This window comes from Entelurus aequoreus, linkage group LG09, assembly GCF_033978785.1.
Source record: "Entelurus aequoreus isolate RoL-2023_Sb linkage group LG09, RoL_Eaeq_v1.1, whole genome shotgun sequence".
Classification (NCBI taxonomy): Eukaryota; Metazoa; Chordata; class Actinopteri; order Syngnathiformes; family Syngnathidae; genus Entelurus; species Entelurus aequoreus.
Window position 1 is genome coordinate 54,136,674 of NC_084739.1, and position 21,062 is coordinate 54,157,735.

The window sequence follows — 21,062 nt, forward strand, 5'->3', positions numbered from 1 at the left end:
TTTAAAAAAACATTCATGTGACATAGCATTTTGTTAATGTTCTATGGTGTATAATTAATAGCTATACGACAGATTTCTGCTCAAACTCTCAATTGATCTGTCCCGATACAGAATGTACATATACACAATTTAGTACATGTAAATGTACATAACAAAGAATACTTCTCTCTATGAAAATGTAAAAATAGAGATAAAGGCATCATGTAATAAAAAAGCTGACACACTGATACTATTAATGAACACAAATATCTGTCTTTAAATATATAGATATTGTCTATCGAGAGCATTTTTATTATATATTACAAATTACATGATGGCGTCACGTTCACACCCAAACACTGTTTTACCAAACATAATGAATAATCTTGATTACATAACATGACATTTATTTTTATTTATAGTATTATTTTGTTTCTGGCAAATTAATTTGTTTATAATTCTTGTGTTGCTATTATATGCACATTCAACTTTCTACTTGAGGTACAAATATACATTTTGAATGTGTTTGTGTTTTTTTAAAGAAGAGTCGGTTAAAGGATTTCAGTATAAGCAGTTTTTGAAAATATTTAGCACATTTAAAATTACCTTGATAACGATGATAACCGTGATAATTTTGGTCACAATAACCGTGATAGGAAATGTTCATACCATGACATCCCTAACCTATATATTCCTATTTGTGTATTGTGTAGAGAATCGTATTTATATATGTGTGTATATATATATGTGTGTATGTATATATATATATATATATATATATATATATATATTTATATATATATATATATATATATATATATACAGTATATGTATGTGTGTATATATATATATATATATATATATATATATATATATATATATATATATATATATATATATATATATATATATATATATATATATATATATATATATATATATATATTATATATATATATATATATATATACATACACACATTAACATTAGCTGGTTGTTACAGTATGAATTGATATTAAACAAGATGGCGGCGCATTGCTATGCAGCAGCTCGGTGACGCTCTTGGGAGTGTAGAGCGATATGGCAAAAAACACCCGTCATTTCTGTCAATTTCATGGCTGGCTCAAAGCGTGAACACTCTGTGATCACATACGACCGACAGACAATTCTGGATGTGGATGGATCGGGTCTTATAGACTGAAAGATGCATGTACGGTGGACCTCCTCGCTAGCATGGGAATACTTCGCGGGCTACATCGAGCGGCCTTTGTAGCGGCCTTTGTAGCAGCGGAGTCAAGTGCTAGCGGTGACCGCCAATGGAGACGACGTAAGCGGTGTGAGCGGAAGCAGAAGCGGGGATGCCGAGCGGGGCTAACGACAAAGGGAAAAGCTAACCAAAGAAGCGCCAGTCCGGGTAAGAAGTATTTTAAACTAGAACTAGCCGGCGCCAGGCTGGATAATCCCTGCACACATAGCAATTCTCTTAGAATAAAACACAACTCACATAATGTTTTTTCTTTTGTGACCGTGTCAGAGGCAGACATGAAATCTACTGAGGTGGCTAACTATGATGCGTTCAGTTTATCGCAACATCTAGCAAACAATCGGACAATTCCCGTCGTATCAATTCCTAGATATGGTCGAAACTATTTAAAGTGCACTACGCATAATAAACGCAACATTATTAATATTGCTACTTCGGATAATTTCAACAAACAATCCTCAAAACAGCCCACTACCTATAATATGGGCTTTTTAAACATAAGATCATTATCTTCCAAAACGTTATTAGTTAATGAGGTCATTAGAGACAACAAACTTGACGTCGTTGGTCTCGCCGAGACCTGGCTCAAACCAGACGATTTTTTTGCGCTAAATGAGGCATCTCCTCCTAACTATACCAATGCACATGTTGCCCAACCTCTTAAAAGGGGAGGGGGTGTCGCACTAATATACAATGAAAACTATAATTTTACACCTAACCTAAATAATAAATATAACTCGTTTGAGGTGCTCACTTTGAGGTTTGTCACACCGCTGCCTCTCCACCTGGCTGTTATCTACCGCCCCCCTGGGCCCTATTCGGACTTCATCAGTGAATTCTCAGAGTTTGTTGCTGATCTAGTGATGCACGCCGACAATATAATCATAATGGGGGATTTTAATATCCATATGAATACCCCATCGGACCCTCCATGCGTGGCGCTCCAGACTATAATTGATAGCTGTGGTCTTACACAAATAATAAATGAACCCACGCATCGCAACGGTAATACGATAGATCTAGTGCTTGTCAGGGGTGTCACAACCTCTAAAGTTACGATACTCCCGTACACTAAAGTAATGTCCGATCATTACCTTATAAAATTTGAAGTTCTGACTCATTGTCAACAAACTAATAATAATAATAATAACTACTATAGCAGCCGCAACATTAATGCTGCCACAACGACGACTCTTACTGACCTACTGCCTTCGGTAATGGCACCATTCCCAAATTATGTGGGCTCTATTGATAACCTCACTAACAACTTTAACGACGCCCTTGATAGTGTAGCACCGCTAAAGCTAAAAAGGGCCCTAAAAGGCGTACCCCATGGTTTACAGAAGAAACTAAAGCCCAGAAATGATCATGTAGAAAGCTGGAACGCAAATGGCGTGCGACTAAACTTGAGGTTTTCCATCAAGCATGGTGTGATAGTTTAATAACTTTTAAACGCATGCTTACCTCAGCTAAAACTAAATATTACTCAAATCTCATCCACCTCAACAAAAATGATCCTAAATTTTTGTTTAGTACAGTAGCATCGCTAACCCAACAAGGGACTCCTCCCAGTAGCTCCACCCACTCAGCAGATGACTTTATGAATTTCTTTAATAAGAAAATTGAAGTCATTAGAAAAGAGATTAAAGACAATGCATCTCAGCTACAACTGGGTTCTATTAACACAGATACGACTGTATATACGACGGATACCGCCCTCCAAAATAGTTTCTCTCTCTTTGATGAAATAACATTTGAGGAATTGTTAAAATGTGTAAATGGGACAAAACAAACAACATGTTTACTTGACCCAATTCCTGGGAAACTTATCAAGGAGCTTTTTGTATTATTAGGTCCATCAGTTTTAAATATTATAAACTTATCACTTTCCTCTGGCACTGTTCCCCTAGCATTCAAAAAAGCGGTTACTCATCCTCTACTCAAAAGACCTAACCTCGATCCTGATCTCCTGGTAAACTACCGGCCGGTGTCCCACCTTCCGTTTATCTCGAAAATCCTCGAAAAAATTGTAGCACAGCAGCTAAATTAACACTTAGCGTCTAACAATCTCTGTGAACCTTTTCAATCCGGTTTCAGGGCAAATCACTCTACGGAGACAGCCCTCGCAAAAATGACTAATGATCTATTGCTAACGATGGATTCTGATGCTTCATCTATGTTGCTGCTTCTTGATCTTAGCGCCGCTTTCGATACTGTTGATCATAATATTTTATTAGAGCGTATCAAAACGCGTATTGGGATGACAGACTTAGCCTTGTCTTGGTTTAACTCTTATCTTACTGACAGGATGCAGTGTGTCTCCCATAACAATGTGACCTCGGACTATGTTAAGGTAACGTGCAGAGTTCCCCAGGGTTCGGTTCTTGGCCCTGCACTCTTTAGTATTTACATGCTGCCGCTAGGTGACATCATACGCAAATACGGTGTTAGCTTTCACTGTTATGCTGATGACACCCAACTCTACATGCCCCTAAAGCTGACCAACACGCCGGAATGTAGTCAGCTGGAGGCGTGTCTTAATGAAATTAAACAATGGACGTCCGCTAACTTTTTGCAACTCAACGCTAAGAAAACGGAAATGCTGATTATCGGTCCTGCTCAACACCGACATCTATTTAATAATACCACCTTAACATTTGACAACCAAACAATTAAACAAGGTGACTCTGTAAAGAATCTAGGTATTATCTTCGACCCAACTCTCTCGTTTGAGTCGCACATTAAGAGTGTTACTAAAACGGCCTTCTTTCATCTCCGTAATATCGCTAAAATTTGTCCCATTTTGTCCACAAGCGATGCTGAGTACATTATCCATGCGTTCGTTACATCTCGTCTCGATTACTGTAACGTTTTATTTTCGGGTCTCCCTATGTCTAGCATTAAAAGATTACAGTTGGTACAAAATGCGGCTGCTAGACTTTTGACAAAAACAAGAAAGTTTGATCATATTACGCCTATACTGGCTCACTTGCACTGGCTTCCTGTGCACCTAAGATGCGACTTTAAGGTTTTAGTATTTACGTATAAAATACTACACGGTCAAGCTCCTGCCTATCTTGCCGATTGTATTGTACCATATGTCCCGGCAAGAAATCTGCGTTCAAAGAACTCCGGCTTATTAGTGATTCCCAGAGCCCAAAAAAAGTCTGCGGGCTATAGAGCGTTTTCTATTCGGGCTCCAATACTATGGAATGCCCTCCCGGTAAAAGTTAGAGATGCTACCTCAGTAGAAGCATTTAAGTCTCATCTTAAAACTCATTTGTATACTCTAGCCTTTAAATAGACTCCCTTTTTAGACCAGTTGATCTGCCGTTTCTTTTCTTTTCTTTTTTACTCTGCTCCCAACCTGGGGTGGACCGCTAGCCTGTCCATCGGATGGGGACATCTCTATGCTGCTGACCCGTCTCCGCTCGGGATGGTTCCTGCTGGCCCCACTATGGACTGGACTTTCGCTGATGTGTTGGACTTTCACAATATTATGTCAGACCCACTCGACATCCATTGCTTTCGGTCTCCCTAGAGGGGGGGGGGTTACCCACATATGCGGTCCTCTCCAAGGTTTCTCATAGTCATTCACATTGACGTCCCACTGGGGTGAGTTTTCCTTGCCCGTATGTGGGCTCTGTACCGAGGATGTCGTTGTGGCTTGTACAGCCCTTTGAGACACTTGTGATTTAGGGCTATATCAGGGGTCGGCAACCCGCGGCTCCGGAGCCGCATGCGGCTCTTTGACCACTCTGATGCGGCTCAGCTGCATACTTGCCGACCCTCCCAGTTTTCCCAGTATACTTAATGACCCCCCCGATTTTCCCAGGAGACTGCCTCTCCTAGAAATCTCCCAGGGCAAGTATTATCCTATTTTCACTCTAATTACTTAATCAAGGGCGTTTCCTAATGGCACTGCATTAATTGTCCCCTATAGCATTTACAAACAGCGTGCCAGCCCGGCCACATGTTATATGTTGCTTTTACTTGCACACGTAGGTGACAGCAAAGCATACTTGTTCAACAGCCACACAGCTTAAACTGACGGTAGTCGTACAAAAACAAATTTAACACTGTTACGTTACAAATATGCGCCACACTGTGAACCCACACCAAAAAAGAATGACAAAAACATTTCTGGAGAACATCCGCACCGTAACACAACACAACAAATACCCAGAATCCCATGCAGCCCTAACTCTTCCGGTCTACATTATACACCCACACCCCCAGCTCCAGCAGAGACCCCCAGACTTCCCTCTCCAGAGCAACATCAGTGTTTCCCATAAACTGCCAAGATACCTGTGCCGGTGGGGGCGTGGCTATGGGTGTGGTCACTATGACATCATCGAATAATTTGCATAATTTACTACAATGATATGATTTTCACTAAAAACGGTAAAAAAATGTATACTTACTAATTAATAATAACAGTTTTGTTTTAAACGTCCATCCATCCATTTTACAATATAATTACAACACTTTATGTACATAGTTATATACAGATTTGAACAATAAGTTATTCACTGAAATATATTTATTAATTGTGGTTCTTACAAAAAAATATATCTTATAAAATATAAAAGCTAAAATGTCTCTTAAAGCTCTGCCCCTTTAATTAGTGCATAGTACATACTCAAAGTTCGTACATCCACACGCACATTCATCATACAAACATACACATACTGTACATATACATTCACTGTACAAACATACATATACACATACTGTACATATACACTCACTGTACAAACACATATACACATTCTGTACATATACAAGTACATATGCATACATACACTCATGCACATAATCACGTTTCATCAAACATATATTAACGTTGTTGCCCTAGGGTAAACTGGGTAACACATGGCAAACTGACAAAGCTTAACCTATTGTTACTGTAACAATCTACAAGGTTAATGTAGGTTGCTTCTCTTTCTTCCCCTCCATTTTTCTGCATTCTTTCGTATCTCACGTTATCATTACATACAGGTATATGTATTGTTGCATTTAAACAACTGTATTGTTGATAATAAAGGTAAAGTATTGGTATTGTTCATTATCAATAGCGCTATTTCTATTGGTATTTGTATTGCTCCATTTGTAGTGTAAAAATGCTCATTGTCATTTCTGTATTGTTTTTTATTTTCGCTAACTGCTTATTTGCTATTACTTTTACCATCATATTTGTACATGTCGTATTTGCTGATGTTGCTCTATTGTTGTTGTTGTTGTTGTGTTTGCTGTTGTTGTTTTTGTCTCTCTGTCTAATCCCCCTCTTGTCCCCACAATTTCCCCCTCTGTCTTCTTTTTTCTCTCTTTCTATCCCCTCCTGCTCCGGCCCGGCTGCACCAAATGATAATATAAATACATTTAATAAAGTCAAATACAAATAAGGCAACAAGAGAAGTATCCTACACTTCCCTTTTGTAAAGTAAATCTGAACAGCCGATATGGGCATCTACATCAACTATATGATTTGCCTGAGAAGCTGGACAGGACAAAAATAAATAAATACATAAAATAAATATTTTTTTTTTGTATTATTTGTGGCGGACGCAATTCTTTCGTGGCGGGCCGCCACAAATAAATGAATGTGTGGGAAACACTGAACATTAGCAACTTCCTCCTGGGGAATCCCGAAGCGTCCCACAAGATCTCCCGGGGGACCCGGTCATACGCCTTCTCCAAATCCACAAAGCACATGTAGACTGGATAGGCATACTCCCAGGCCTTCTCCAGGATTCCCGCAAGAGTAAAGAGCTGGTCAGTTGTTCCACGACTAGGACGTAATCCACATTGCTCCTCTTGAATCTGAGGTTCGACTATCGGCCGGACCCTCCTTTCCAGTACCTTGGCGTAAACTTTCCCAGGGAGGCTGAGTAGTGTGATACCCCTGTAATTAGCACACACCATCTGGTCCCCCTTTTGAAAAGGGGAACCACCACCCCAGTCTGCCACTCCCTCGGCACTGTCCCAGACTTCCACGCAATGTTGAAAAGGCGTATCAACCAAGACAGCCCCTCAACACCCAGAGCCTTCAGCATTTCTGGACGGATCTCGTCAACCCCCGGAGCTTTGCCACTGTGGAGTTGTCTAACTACCTCAGTGACTTCACTCCGAGAGATCGACGTCGATCCCCCATCATCCTCAGGTTCTGCTCCTGTCAGGCAGGGTGTGTCTGATGTAGTTGGGTTCAGGAGTTCCTCAAAGTGCTCTTTCTAACGCCCTATGACTTCCTCACTTGAAGTCAGCAAAGTCCCATCCTTGCCGTACACAGCTTGGATGGTTCCCAGCTTCCCCCTCCTGAGGTGCCGTATGGTCTTCCAGAACAGCTTTGGTGCCGCCCGATAGTCCTTCTCCATGGATTCCCCAAACTGCTCCCACACCCTCTGCTTAGCCTCGTCCACAGCCACGGCCGCTGCCCTTCGGGCCTGTTGGTACCTTGCAACTGCCTCCGTAGTCCCCTGGAATAACATACTCCGGTAGGACTCCTTCTTCAGTCGGACGGCTTCCCTGGCCACCGTTGTCCACCAGGGTTCGAGGGTTACCGCCCCTTGAGGCACCTAAGACCTTCTGGCTACAGCTCGCAGCTGCAGCTTTAGCAATAGAGGCTTTGAACATTGCCCATTCCTGTTCAACGTCCCCAACCTCCACAGGGATGGCAGAGAAGTACCGCCGGAGGTGGGAGTTGAAGTCCTTCCGGAAAGAGGACTCCTCCAAACGTTCCCAGTTCACCCGCACTACACGCTTGGGTTTGCCAGGTCTGTCCAGAGGTTTCCCCCGCCATCTGACCCAACTCACCACCAGATGGTGATCAGTTGACAGTTCAGCCCCTCTCTTCACCCGAGTGTCCAAAACATACGGCCTCAGATCAGCTGATACGATTACAAAATCGATCATTGATCTTTGGCCTAGGGTGCTCTGGTACCAGGTACACCTATGAGCATCCTTACGCTGGAATATGGTGTTTGTTATCGCAAGTCCGTGACTAGCACAGAAGTCCAATAACAATCCACCACTCAGGTTCAGATCAGGGAGACCGTTCCTCCCAATCACGCCAGTCCAAGTATCACTGTCCTTGCCCACGTGCGTGTTGAAGTCCCCCAGCAAGACTATGGAATCCCCTGCCGGCGCCCCATACAGGACCCCATGCAAGGTATCCAAGAAGGCCGAATACTCTGAACTCTTGTTTGGTGCGTACGCACAAACAACATTCAGAGTTTCCCCCCTCCAACCCCAAGGCGAAGGGAGGCGACCCTCTTGTCCACTGGGGCGAACTCCAACGTACAGGCACTCAGCCGAGGACTCGTGAGTATCCCCACACCCGCCTGGGCCCTCACACCCTGAGCAACTCCAGAAGTGAACAAGGTCCATCCCTTGTCCAGGAGTGTGGTTTCAGAGCCCTTGCTATGCGTAGAGGTAAGCCCCACCAGATCCAAACGGTAGCGCTCCACCTCTCACACCAGCTCAGGCTCCTTCCCCACCAGCGTAGAGACGTTCCACGTCCCGAAAGTCAGCCTCTGCTGCCCCGAACTGGTCCGTCTGGAGCCTCCACTTTCACTGCCATCCACTTGGCAGCGCACCCGACCCCACTGGTTCCGACCGCGGGTGGTGGGCCCACGTGGCGGAGAAGATGGTGTGTCCACGTAGCTTCTTCGGGCTGTGCCCGGCCGGGTTCCGTGGCTAGCCCGGCCACCAGGCGCTCGCTGACGAGCCCTGCCTCCGGGCCTAGCTCCGGAGGAGGGCCCCGGGCTTCCTCCGGGCCGGGTAACGCATCTTCTCTTCGTTTCTTTCCTGGGGGGTATCGTAACCCTGATGGGGGGGGCATTCGGGTGCTACACCTTGCCCAAGGGTGACCCGGAACAAAGTACATTGTACAAAAAGCAGCAACATTGAAAATATGGCAAAACGATTAAAAAATACATATGTTAATACAGATTTGTAATAATAGATTAGTTTTAAATGTATGTATGAGGGCTGTAATGGAAAAACGGTGTAATGATAAACAGTAAAATTCCCGACGGTTAGTAATATCGTTAAAGTTTTTAATTACCGTAAAACCGTCATTTATTAATGCATTTTAGGCTTAAAAATCAAGGCGGAACACAACTACCGTATTTTCCGCACCATAAGGCGCCCCGTGTTATTAGCCGCACGTTTAATGAACGGCATATTTCAAAACTTTGTTTACCTATTAGCCGCCCCGTGCTATTAGCCGCACCTACGCTACGCTAAAGGGAATGTCAACAAAACAGTCAGATAGGTCAGTCAAACTTTAATAATATATTACAAACCAGCGTTCTAACAACTCTGTTCACTCCCAAAATGTAATGTGCAAATGTGCAATCACAAAAATAGTAACACTCAAAATAGTGCAGAGCAATAGCAACATCAATAACTCAACGTTGCTCATACGTTAGTGTCATACAACACACAAAATAAACATTTAAAGCTTACTTTCTTAAGTTATTACTCATCTACAAATCCCTCGAATTATTCTTCTTCGGTGTGCTTCACTTGTTTTTTGACACCATCGATGATGTGGACGCGCATGCAGTCATAGATCAACAGGGACGGCGCTGCGTGAAAAAAGTCACCCGGTGTCTTCGCGTAAACGTCTATCAAACACTCGCTCATTTTTTCTTCATCCATCCATCCCTTCGAGTTAGCTTTTATGATGACGCCGGCTGGAAAGTTCTCTTTTGGCAAGGTCTTCCTTTTGAATATCACCGTGGGCGGAAGTTTCTGGCCGTTAGCATGGCAAGCTAGAACCACAGTAGGACGACTTCTCATTCCCTGTGGTGCGAATATTCACCGTACGTGTTCCCGTTGTATCCACAGTGCGGTTCACATGAATATCAAAAGTCAGTGGAACCTTGTACGCGTGTCTCTTAGGAGGAGACATTTTTTTGTCTTTACAGAAACACACAAATGAAATTAAATATCCGCGAGCTTCTTCTTCTACGGGGGCGGGTGCTCACCTTGGCGGTTGCTTACAGTAGAAGAAGAAGCGCTTCCTCTTCTATGGGGGAGGTTGCTTACCGTAGAAGAAGAAGCGCTTCCTCTTTTACGGGGAAAAAAGATGGCGGCTGTTTACCGTAGTTGCGAGACCTAAACCTTATGAAAATAAATATGAATATTAATCCATATATAAGGCGCACCGGGTTATTAGCCGCACTGTCTGCTTTTGACAAAAATTGTGGTTTTTAGGTGCGGCTTATGGTGCGGAAAATACGGTACACAGACTTTGCTCCAGAGATTTCCCCTCCGAGTAAACAGAGCCAAGTTGGTTTAACTTCATTTCCGTGGAGTCTCGCCGTGTGTTTAAGAGCGCACTGCTGTTTTTAGATGGAAACAGGTGTGGACAATATTGGAGACAGATGCATCTGTCCCAAACTAAAAGTATACAGCGAAGGAGGAAACTATTTGATGTTGCTTTTATTTTTCTCAATACAGAGTCCGTCAGCTGTGACTGAGAGTTAATGCCGTGAGGAAACATGCAGCAGTCGATGAACGCAGGCTGTGAAGATTGTGTATTTGATGGTATCCAAGGTATCACTCCTCTTTATTTTTGTTGGCCAAGCTGTTGCACTAAACCACGAGGAGGTGTTGTTAGAGAAGAACAAAGCTGGTTTATTAGACTTCATTTTTATAGCCAAACGCCTTGAGTTTTATATTGATATCAAAAAGTAACCACGTTTTTTTTTACATTATTTGTGTTTTTGTTCATGTCACAAAGGTATTACTTTAAAAACACTTCATGTGACATTGCCTTTTTGTTAATATTTTATTCTGTATAGTTAATTCCTATAGAACATATTTCTGCTCAAACTCTTAATAGATCTGTCCCGATACAGCATCTACATGGACTTATAAATGTACATAACTTTAAAAAAAAAAAAAATCCCTCTATCAAAATGTAAAAATAGAGATAAAGCCATCATGTAATGAGAAAAAGCTGACACAATGTTATTAATAAACAAAAAAAACAAATACTTGTCTTTAGATATATGGATAACGTTTATCTATAGCCTTTTTATTAGACATTACAAATTACATGATGGTATTGCGTTCACACCGCACCCCAACACAACTCAGTAGTCATGAGTTCAATACTGATAAATCTAATCTTAATGATTATTTTGGCCATAGTCGTGCAGCCTTATGTATAAGACTAGATATCATACATCAACACTATTTTTATCTGTATGGACAAAAAGTGCAGTTATGTTTAATGGCCATCCGGTGTCATCTTTCAAAATTCTTACATTGGTTTTTATTTTTGAATCTCTTATGTCCATAAAGTGCTATCTTGCACAATGTTCATATGTATATTTGTTATTTTCTGCCATATTACTTTGTTTATAATGCTTTTGTTGCTTTCATATGCACATTAAATTTCTACTTAAGGTACATGAAACAGTGTTTTTTCAACAATAATGTTTCTTCTACAAAGGAAATTATTTTGAATGTGTTGTGTTTTTTTTAAATAAAACTTGGTTAAAAGATTTCAGTATAAATACTTTTTGAACATTTTGAGCCCATTTAAAAATACTGCGCTAACAATGATAACCAAGATAATTTCGGTCACAATAACCGTGATAAGAAATAACAGCACATAACATCACAAACAACAATGATGCTACACATCTATCCATCCATTTTCTACTGCTTGTCCCGAAAGGGATGAATGGAATAGAGCCTATCTCAGCTGCATTCAGGCAGTAGACGGGGTACACCCTGGACAAGTCGCCACCTCATCGCAGGGCCAACACAGATAGACAACATTCACACTCACATTCACTAGGGCCAATTTAGTGTTAATGCTACACAAATAATAGCAATGCGTGTTGGCACCAAAATTTGCCTTTTACTGTGCAGAACAAAGGGGTTATTGACATCCACTGTGTTGGTACTTATAGAATAACTGCATTACCCAGCATTCGGAGCGGTAGACCAGACCGAGAAGCATAGACGAAACTACTGAACAGAGATACGAGCGAGTAGGAGAGGAAAAGTGCTCCTTGGCGTGTATGCGGAAGTAAGTGTAGTATGTACGACGCAAGGTAGGTAGCAAGCAAGCATCATCGTGAAAGGTTGTGCCGTGCCACCATCTGGCCGATCAGGGCTGCCTGTCCACCGGAGTCGTCGTCCCTTCAGGTAAGAAAACTTAAACATTATAGAACAGGGGTGTCAAACTCATTTTAGCTCAGGGGCCACATGGAGGAAAATCTATTCCCACGTGGGCCGGACTGGTAAAATCATGGCGTAATAACTTAAAAATACAACTACGGTAACTTGAGATTGTTTTCTTTGTTTTACTTTGGCCCAAAATACATTTCTCACAGTGGAGTTGAAATCATTAACTTGATCGAAATTTTGTTGTCATTGCAGTTATTTATTTTTTTATCATTAGATACGCTGCTAATTAACCCTTCAAAAATAACCTTTTGACCTGAAGGACATAATGCAACAGCCTGAAATTGTCCCCTTCTGTTTTATAGACACTAGGGGTGTAACGGTACACAAAAATTTTGGTTCGGTACGTACCTCAGTTTAGAGGTCACGGTTCGGTTCAATTTCAGTACAGTAAGAAAACAACAAAATATACATTTTTTGGTTATTTATTTACCAAATTTGCAAAATCGTCAACCAAAATTTTTTTTCTTAGTGGAATATTTGATGTGAAGTAATCTGAACCTTGGATAGGTCAATAATTCATAATAACATTGATTTTGATTCAATATTATGTTTGGCATATTGAGTATTGTTTACACAACGTGCAGTACGCTACTTATTATGTCAGTGTGGAAACTCGTTCAGTACACCTCCGCACCGAACCGGAACCCGCGTACCGAAACGGTTCGATAAAATGCCCGTACCGTTACACCCCTAATAGACACATTGTCTATATTTTGCAATACTTAATGTTGTATACTACCAGTATATGGAGGGTCAAATGGGACAGAACAAAATAAATACATCTTTAAATAATTACCTAAATGTGTCATAAATTATTTAAAATTGGAATCAAATATATAAAAATGTGTCATAAATCAATTAAATTTAAAAATACAAAATTATTTAATTATTTTAATATTTAATTAATAATTTTACATGTAATCAATGTGTGTGCCCCGTGTACAAGTAAATAGTGATTTGAAATACGTTTCTTTCATTGTAACTTCTGATCAGTAAGCATGTAGACAATTACAATGTGAAAAAGTTCACATTTTATATCAACGGACAGTAAGAATGTCAACAATTACAGCGTGAAAAAACGAGTGGTAGTTTTTTTTCGAGGAAGAATCCAAATTCAACAGAACACCGGGTAACCAATTTGGTATTAGGATCTGCCCACTGACTTTGATTAAATAAAATTAAATAACATTAATTTAAATCGTGAAATTAAATAGTGTGAAATAGTAAATTCAATAAATATGTAAAATTATACAATGTATTAATTAACAACACATTGACCTTTATTTAAAGACATATTTGAGTAATTAGTAAAAACATATTTCATTCTGTCCCATTTGACCCTGCATAAATCCAGCCAACTCTTATTGCTGAAAGCTATATATAAATCAAATTTACTATCTGCCAACAGATGACCTCTATTCTCTTTTTAGCAACACACAAACCCAAAATAAAACAACTTGGGCTATTGTATTTAATCTTATTTCATTAATCAAAAAGGGAGGAAGAGTACAAGATTTTACGAAAACAACGACGAGAAAAGCAGCTCGCACTCCATTCCCAGGAAGAGGAGTCAAAGAACGCACAAGTTTGCAGTGATCACTTTGTTAAAGGTTAGAACATTTATTATTTCCAATTTCAGTATTATCTCGATATTATTTGTATTTCTTAAACAGGTTTGCAACGAATGTTTCGGAAAGCACCAACCCAGCGAGTCTAAATAAAAGAAAGCATATGTGCGCAAAACGTAAAAGAGTTAAACTTTTATGAAATGCAACAATCATTAATGAAGCTTTCAGCACAAACAATGTTGACATTTATAGTTATATTCCGATAAAGATGGGGAAAAACACGCTACTCGTAAACGGCGTGTACAACAGCAACAAACATGGCGGTCGACGTGAAGTTAAATCATGAAATGCAACTTTACCCGGGAAAAACGATGCATATTTATCCAAGAGAGTCTTGAATACAATTTCCTTGACCAAGCCACACAAAAAAGTTGTAGGCCTCAATGCTTTTTCAAGTTATCGATTTAGTCATGTGGAATGATGTCTGGAGCACAATAATTCTATATGTCTGGGAACGCGACCGATGTATAATCCTTGATATCACTCTACAAATCTTTTTTTACATAAAGTTTAGGGATCTATTCCATTGCATAGTTAGATGTTTTGCTCGTATCTGCTTTTTGCAGTAATATTTAAGTCTCTTTTGTACTCATATAGCTAACGCGCTACCTGGTGTACAACAGCAATCTTGGCTTTGTTGACCACCACTGGTTTTCACTTCTGGGAAGAAGTTACGCGAAAAAATACAAGTAATTCACAACACCTCAGTCGCTGCTTGAGAACTTTTCATAGGACTTGTCCTTTTTCCACCGCATAAACTGCAACTTTCGAAGGGATGCAGACCTTAATTAAAGACACAGCGCTTGTTGGCTAGTGATGGGCAGAGCGATACTGAAATATTGATACTGCCGATACCAGATCTTAATGCTATAGTATCGATTCTCAAATCAAAATATCGATACTTTTGATACTTTAGTTAATTGTGATAATGTATATAATCGACAAGAACACCGTGTAAAGTAGCTAAATAACTGAGATCTTGTCTAAATGAAACACGATTGGTGGGAACTTCTTTTTCTTTGGGTCATGTGCAAGCAAGAAAATTACAGGCAATTAAAATGAGTCATTCTGTATTAGGGTTGTCCCGATACCAAAATTTTGGTACCGGTACCAAAATGTATTTCGATACTTTTCTAAATAAAGGGGACCACAAAAAATGGCAATATTGGCTTCATTTTATCAAAAAATCTTATGGTACATTAAACATTTGTTTCTTATTGCAATCGAAGAACAATTTTGGCCTTACATAAAATAGAGAACATACTACACAATTTGTCTTTTAGTTGTAAGTAAGCATGTGCTATCTACACTAATGTTAAAATGTAATAATCACTTTTTCTTCTGTTGTTTGGATACTTTACATTAGTTTTGGATAATACCACAATTTAATCACAAAGTATCGATCAAGTAGTTACAGGATCACACATTGGTCATATTCGAAGTCCTCATGTGTCCAGGGACATATTTACTGAGTTTATACACATAATATGAATTTATTTTAAAGGAAAAATTATTTTTGTGATGAAAAAAAATATAGATGTAATCGTAGAAGTATCGACTAGATACGTTATTGTACTTGACATAATTACAGTGTATGTCAGGTGTAGATCCACCCTTGGTTTTTGTTTACATTGTTAGCGGTGACGCCGGTGAGCTGTTGTATCCACCTATGGTGTGTAGTGAAGCATGTTTAGCTATTCCTCGTCCTGCAGGGATGATACTTGTAAGAAACCACTTTATTCGTCGCCATGGAGGCGAGGATTAGTGATTTATAAGTAGCTAAAACACTGCCGACTGCGGATAGATGTTCGCAGCTAGCTGCTCTGAGTAAACGGAGCCAATCGCTTCTACTGTTGTGGAGTCTCGGTGTGCGTTTAAGAGCGCAATGCTGTTGGAGGGGAAAAATATTTGATGTTGCGGTTTCATTTTGAAAGTGCAACGAGCGTCCTTCCGTCAGCTGCTGGGACTAAGAGTTACCACGCAGCAGGCGATGGTCGGGATTGTTGGCACAACTTGTTTATAATGTCTTTAGTTTGTTGACTGGAATACTCACTTGTACTTTAATTTTATTTGCTAACTTTGTTAGTGTTCCAATAACATTAATACTAGCTAAAATGTTTTGTCATTTCTTCAAATTGAACGCAGGCTGAGTTGTCGGTGAGGCACAAAGATTACGTATTAAATGTGACAGGTATCATTCCTGTCTATTTTTGATGGCCAAACTGTTGCAATGAAGTACAAACCCCGTTTCCATATGAGTTGGGAAATTGTGTTAGATGTAAATATAAACGGAATACAATGATTTGCAAATAATTTTCAACCCATATTCAGTTGAATATGCTACAAAGACAACATATTTGATGTTCAAACTGATAAACTTTTTTTTTGTGCAAATATTCATTAACTTTAGAATTTGATGCCAGCAACACGTGACAAAGAAGTTGGGAAAGGTGGCAAAAAATACTGATAAAGTTGAGGAATGCTCATCAAACACTTATTTGGAACATCCCACAGGTGTGCAGGCTAATTGGGAACAGGTGGGTGCCATGATTGGGTATAAAAACAGCTTCCCAAAAAATGCTCAGTCCTTCACAAGAAAGGATGGGGCGAGGTACACCCCTTTGTCCACAACTGCGTGAGCAAATAGTCAAACAGTTAAAGAACAACATTTCTCAAAGTGCAATTGCAAGAAATTTAGGGATTTCAACATCTACGGTCCATAATATCATCAAAAGGTTCAGAGAATCTGGAGAAATCACTCCACGTAAGCGGCATGGCCGGAAACCAACATTGAATGACCATGACCTTCGATCCCTCAGACGGCACTGTATCAAAAACCGACATCAATTTCTAAAGGATATCACCACATAGGCTCAGGAACACTTCAGAAAACCACTGTCACTAAATACAGTTGGTCGCTACATCTGTAAGTGCAAGTTAAAGCTCTACTATGCAAAGCGAAATCCATTTATCAACAACATCCAGAAACGCCACCGGCTTCTCTTGGCCTGAGATCATCTAAGATGGACTCATGCAAAGTGGAAAAGTGTTCTGTGGTCTGACGAGTCCACATTTCAAATTGTTTTTGGAAATATTCGACATTGTGTCATCCGGACCAAAGGGGAAGCGAACCATCCAGACTGTTATCGACGCAAAGTTCAAAAGCCAGCATCTGTGATGGTATGGGGGTGCATTTAGTGCCCAAGGCATGGGTAACTTACACATCTGTGAAGGCACCATTAATGCTGAAAGGTACATAGAGGTTTTGGAACAACATATGCTGCCATCTAAGCGCCGTCTTTTTATTTCAGCAAGACAATGCCAAGCCACATTCAGCACGTGTTACAACAGCGTGGCTTCGTAAAAAAAGAGTGCGGGTACTTTCCTGGCCCGCCTGCAGTCCAGACCTGTCTCCCATTGAAAATGTGTGGCGCATTATGAAGCGTAAAATACGACAGCGGAGACCCCGGACTGTTGAACGACTGAAGCTCTACATAAAACAAGAATGGGAAAGAATTCCACTTTCAAAGCTTCAACAATTAGTTTCCTCAGTTCCCAATCGTTTATTGTGTGTTGTTAAAAGAAAAGGTGATGTAACACAGTGGTTAACATGCCCTTTCCCAACTACTTTGGCATGTTTTGCAGCCATGAAATTATAAGTTAATTATTATTTGCAAAATAAAAATAAAGTTTATGAGTTTGAACATCAAATATGTTGTCTTTGTAGTGCATTCAATTGAATATGGGTTGAAAAGGATTTGCAAATCATTATATTCAGTTTATATTTACATCTAACACAATTTCCCAACTCTTATGGAAACAGGGTTTGTACATGCTTGTTGGAGAAGAACCAATATTGTTTATTTGACTTTATTTTTATTAGCCAAACTGATTTGTGTTTTATATTAATATCAAAAAGTTGTGTTTTTTACATTACTTGTGTTTTTTCATTCCACTAAGTAATTACTTTAATAACCATTCATGTGACATAGCATTTTGTTAATGTATTATGGTGTATAATTAATACCTATACAACAGATTTCTGCTCAAACTCTCAATGGATCTGTCCTGATACAGCATGTACATGTACACAAATTAGTAAATGTATGTACATAATTTAAAAAAATACCTCTCTAGGAAAATGTAAAAATAGAGATAAAGGCATCATCAAAGCTGACACACTGTACCTTTTAATGAACAAAAACACAAATGTGTGTCTTTAAATATATAGATAATGTTTATGTAGAGCATTTTTATTATGTATTACAAATTACATGATGGCCCTGATGAATCCTGATTAATAATTGCAATTTCAGTATTGATAAAAATAATCTTAAATCGTGTCCTATGTGTAAGACTAGACCTCATATATGAACACTATTTGTATCCATATGGAAAAAAAGTGCAGTTATGTCTTATGTCCATAGGGTGCCATCCATCCATTTTCTACCGCTTGTCCCTTTCAGGGTCGCGGAGGGTCGCTGGAGCCTATCTCAGCTGCATTCGGGCGGAAGGCGGGGTACACCCTGGACAAGTCGCCACCTCATCGCAGGGCCAACACAGATAGACAGACAACATTCACACTCACATTCACACACTAGGGCCAATTTAGTGTTGCCAATCAACCTATCCCCAGGTGCATGTCTTTGGAGGGTGCCATCTTGCAAAATGTTCACATTTATTTTTATCTATTTATAGAATTATTTTGTTTCTGCCATATTACTTTGTTTATAATGCTTGTGTTGCTTTCATATGCCCATTCAACTTTCTACTTGAGGTACATATATACATTTTGAATGTGTTGTTTTGTGTTTTTTAAATAAAACTTGGTTCAAGGATTTGAGTAAGTTGTTTTTTTTAATTTTGAGCACATTTAAAATAACCGCGATAATGATGATAACCGTGATAATTTTGGTCACAATAACCGTGATAAGAAATGTTCATATCATGACATCCCTAATCTACAGTATTTTGATTGATTAGACATGCACCTGGGGATAGGTTGATTGGCAACACTAAATTGGCCCTAGTGTGTAAATTTGAGTGTGAATGTGAATGTTGTCTGTCTATCTGTGTTGGCCCTGTGATGAGATGGCGACTTGTCCAGGGTGTACCCCGCCTTCCGCCCGAATGTAGTTGAGATAGGCTCCAGCAACCCTGCGACCCCGAATGGGACAAGCGGTAGAAAATGGATGGATGGATGAATGATTGTTTTATGATAATTGTATTTTCTGATTTTAGTTTGAAATATGATATTATATTTTCATTTTTTCCTTCTTTTAATTTTTTCTGTAAAACACTTTGAAATGCCTTGAGTATGAATTGTGCTCTATAAATAAACTTGCTTTGCCTCGCCTTGCTTTTGCCTTCTGGTCGGTGTTATGTGACTCACGTCACAAGTCGAGTCGGACCAACCTTTTTACAGAGATTTTCTGTCACTTCCTATGCTAATTTCATGAATTAAAAATACACATTTACTGCGAAACCTATTTTTCTGTTTCTTTGTTGAACAAGCTTCACAACAATACCAACCGTTTTAAAATTAGGTAAATATTAAGAACATTTTAACAAAAAGGTAACATCTAAAATCTTAAGCCCCATTGACCATTGATGCAAGAGGTTTACCATAAATACATTAGGTACTTTTCACCAGGTTAAAAAATCATAACTATCTTAATATGTATCACAGGAAAATTATACATATACCACTAAAATAATCTAAACAATACCTGTCTGATAATACGTGATTCAATCAAATGAAATATATTTGTTGGATTTTACAGTCATACCTAAATTAAGACATTTGTTTCTCCCTGTGTTTGAATGAGCACTCCTCTTTACATTTTACCAGACACATTAGGTATATTTGTACAAAGTATTGGTATCGGATCGGTATTGCCAACACCAGCCTGAATTTCACTCGGTATCGGATCGGAAATAAAATCAGTGGTATCGCACACCACTATTGTTAGCTTTTCGGCGGAGAGATACAGCAATGGGTGCACGGAGCCAATGGAAAAATAATGGACTTAGCACGCCTCGCAAACTCCAAAATGAGCATTAGTGCTTTCAAACGTGTACAAAACACCTTTTAAGCGGTATTAGCTTTTCTTGTTTGTAAAATATCTATTAAGATTAGTTTAGAAGCGACAGATGGTGTTTATGTATTCAGTAAAACTAGAGCGATGTCCATGTCAAAATCACTCCGCACATCTCTGCTGTTATTTCAAGACATTTCCGTCAGTAACACTCTTCAGTACGCACAATTGTTTCCTCGTGTGTGTCTCTATTTACCTAACAATGTCATTAAAAAGGGATATACCTGTTCAATGCGGTTATTTTCTCTTCTTGTGTCCAATGTTTTCCGTTAAAGTACAGCAAGCAGGAAAAGCTGACTGGTTGGTTGGTTGGCTGTGTACTACAGATCCTGGGAAGGGTCAAAATTCACTAGTGGCCAAAAAAAACCTATCCCCTTAACGCGCTTTCAATGGCCGAAGACGTGATCATTCCTAAATAAGCACCACGCGAGTTTCAAATAATTGAAATGTTTTCAACGGAGGCGGGCAAATAGATCCAAACGTGTCAACGCAAAGGTAGCATCAGCATTAGTTGTGATGGCATCGATATTTTTCAGTTCAAGTTCAGCTCAGTTTTTTTATTTGAATGGAAGCAAATGCGAGGTTTTATTTATTCTTGCACAACTAGATGTATTTTGCTCAAACATTTGGATGTAAAAAAGGGAATAATTGTATTGTTTTGTATTGATGTATTGTAAAATTACAAAAAAGTTATTTTTCTATAATGTTGTTCCTGCTTTTTATTCCGATTTAAATCACAATCAACAAATTAAGCATATTCATTCAAGGATCTTTTAATGCAAGATGTGTTTAAAGTGTGGCCAGAGAGCCATTTGTGTCTTTGCTCTACTATTTGACCCGCTACCTCTTCCAGAAATCAAATTTAACATGGTAAGCGTC

General features: G+C 39.5%; 1 protein-coding gene across 4 annotated transcripts in view; it reads right to left on the reverse strand.

Moving 5' to 3' along the window:
• Window positions 1-20,651, reverse strand: part of LOC133657509 (core histone macro-H2A.2) — a 49,881-nt gene extending 29,230 nt beyond the window's left edge. Inside the window, exon 1 of one of the 4 annotated variants that reach the window (XM_062058943.1) lies at window positions 20,408-20,651. The gene's annotated coding sequence lies outside the window, so the exon portion shown is untranslated. The remainder of the gene's footprint in view (window positions 1-20,407) is intronic. The other 3 variants (XM_062058941.1, XM_062058940.1, XM_062058942.1) reach the window with 3 other exon arrangements.
• Window positions 20,652-21,062: the final 411 nt, after the last annotated feature.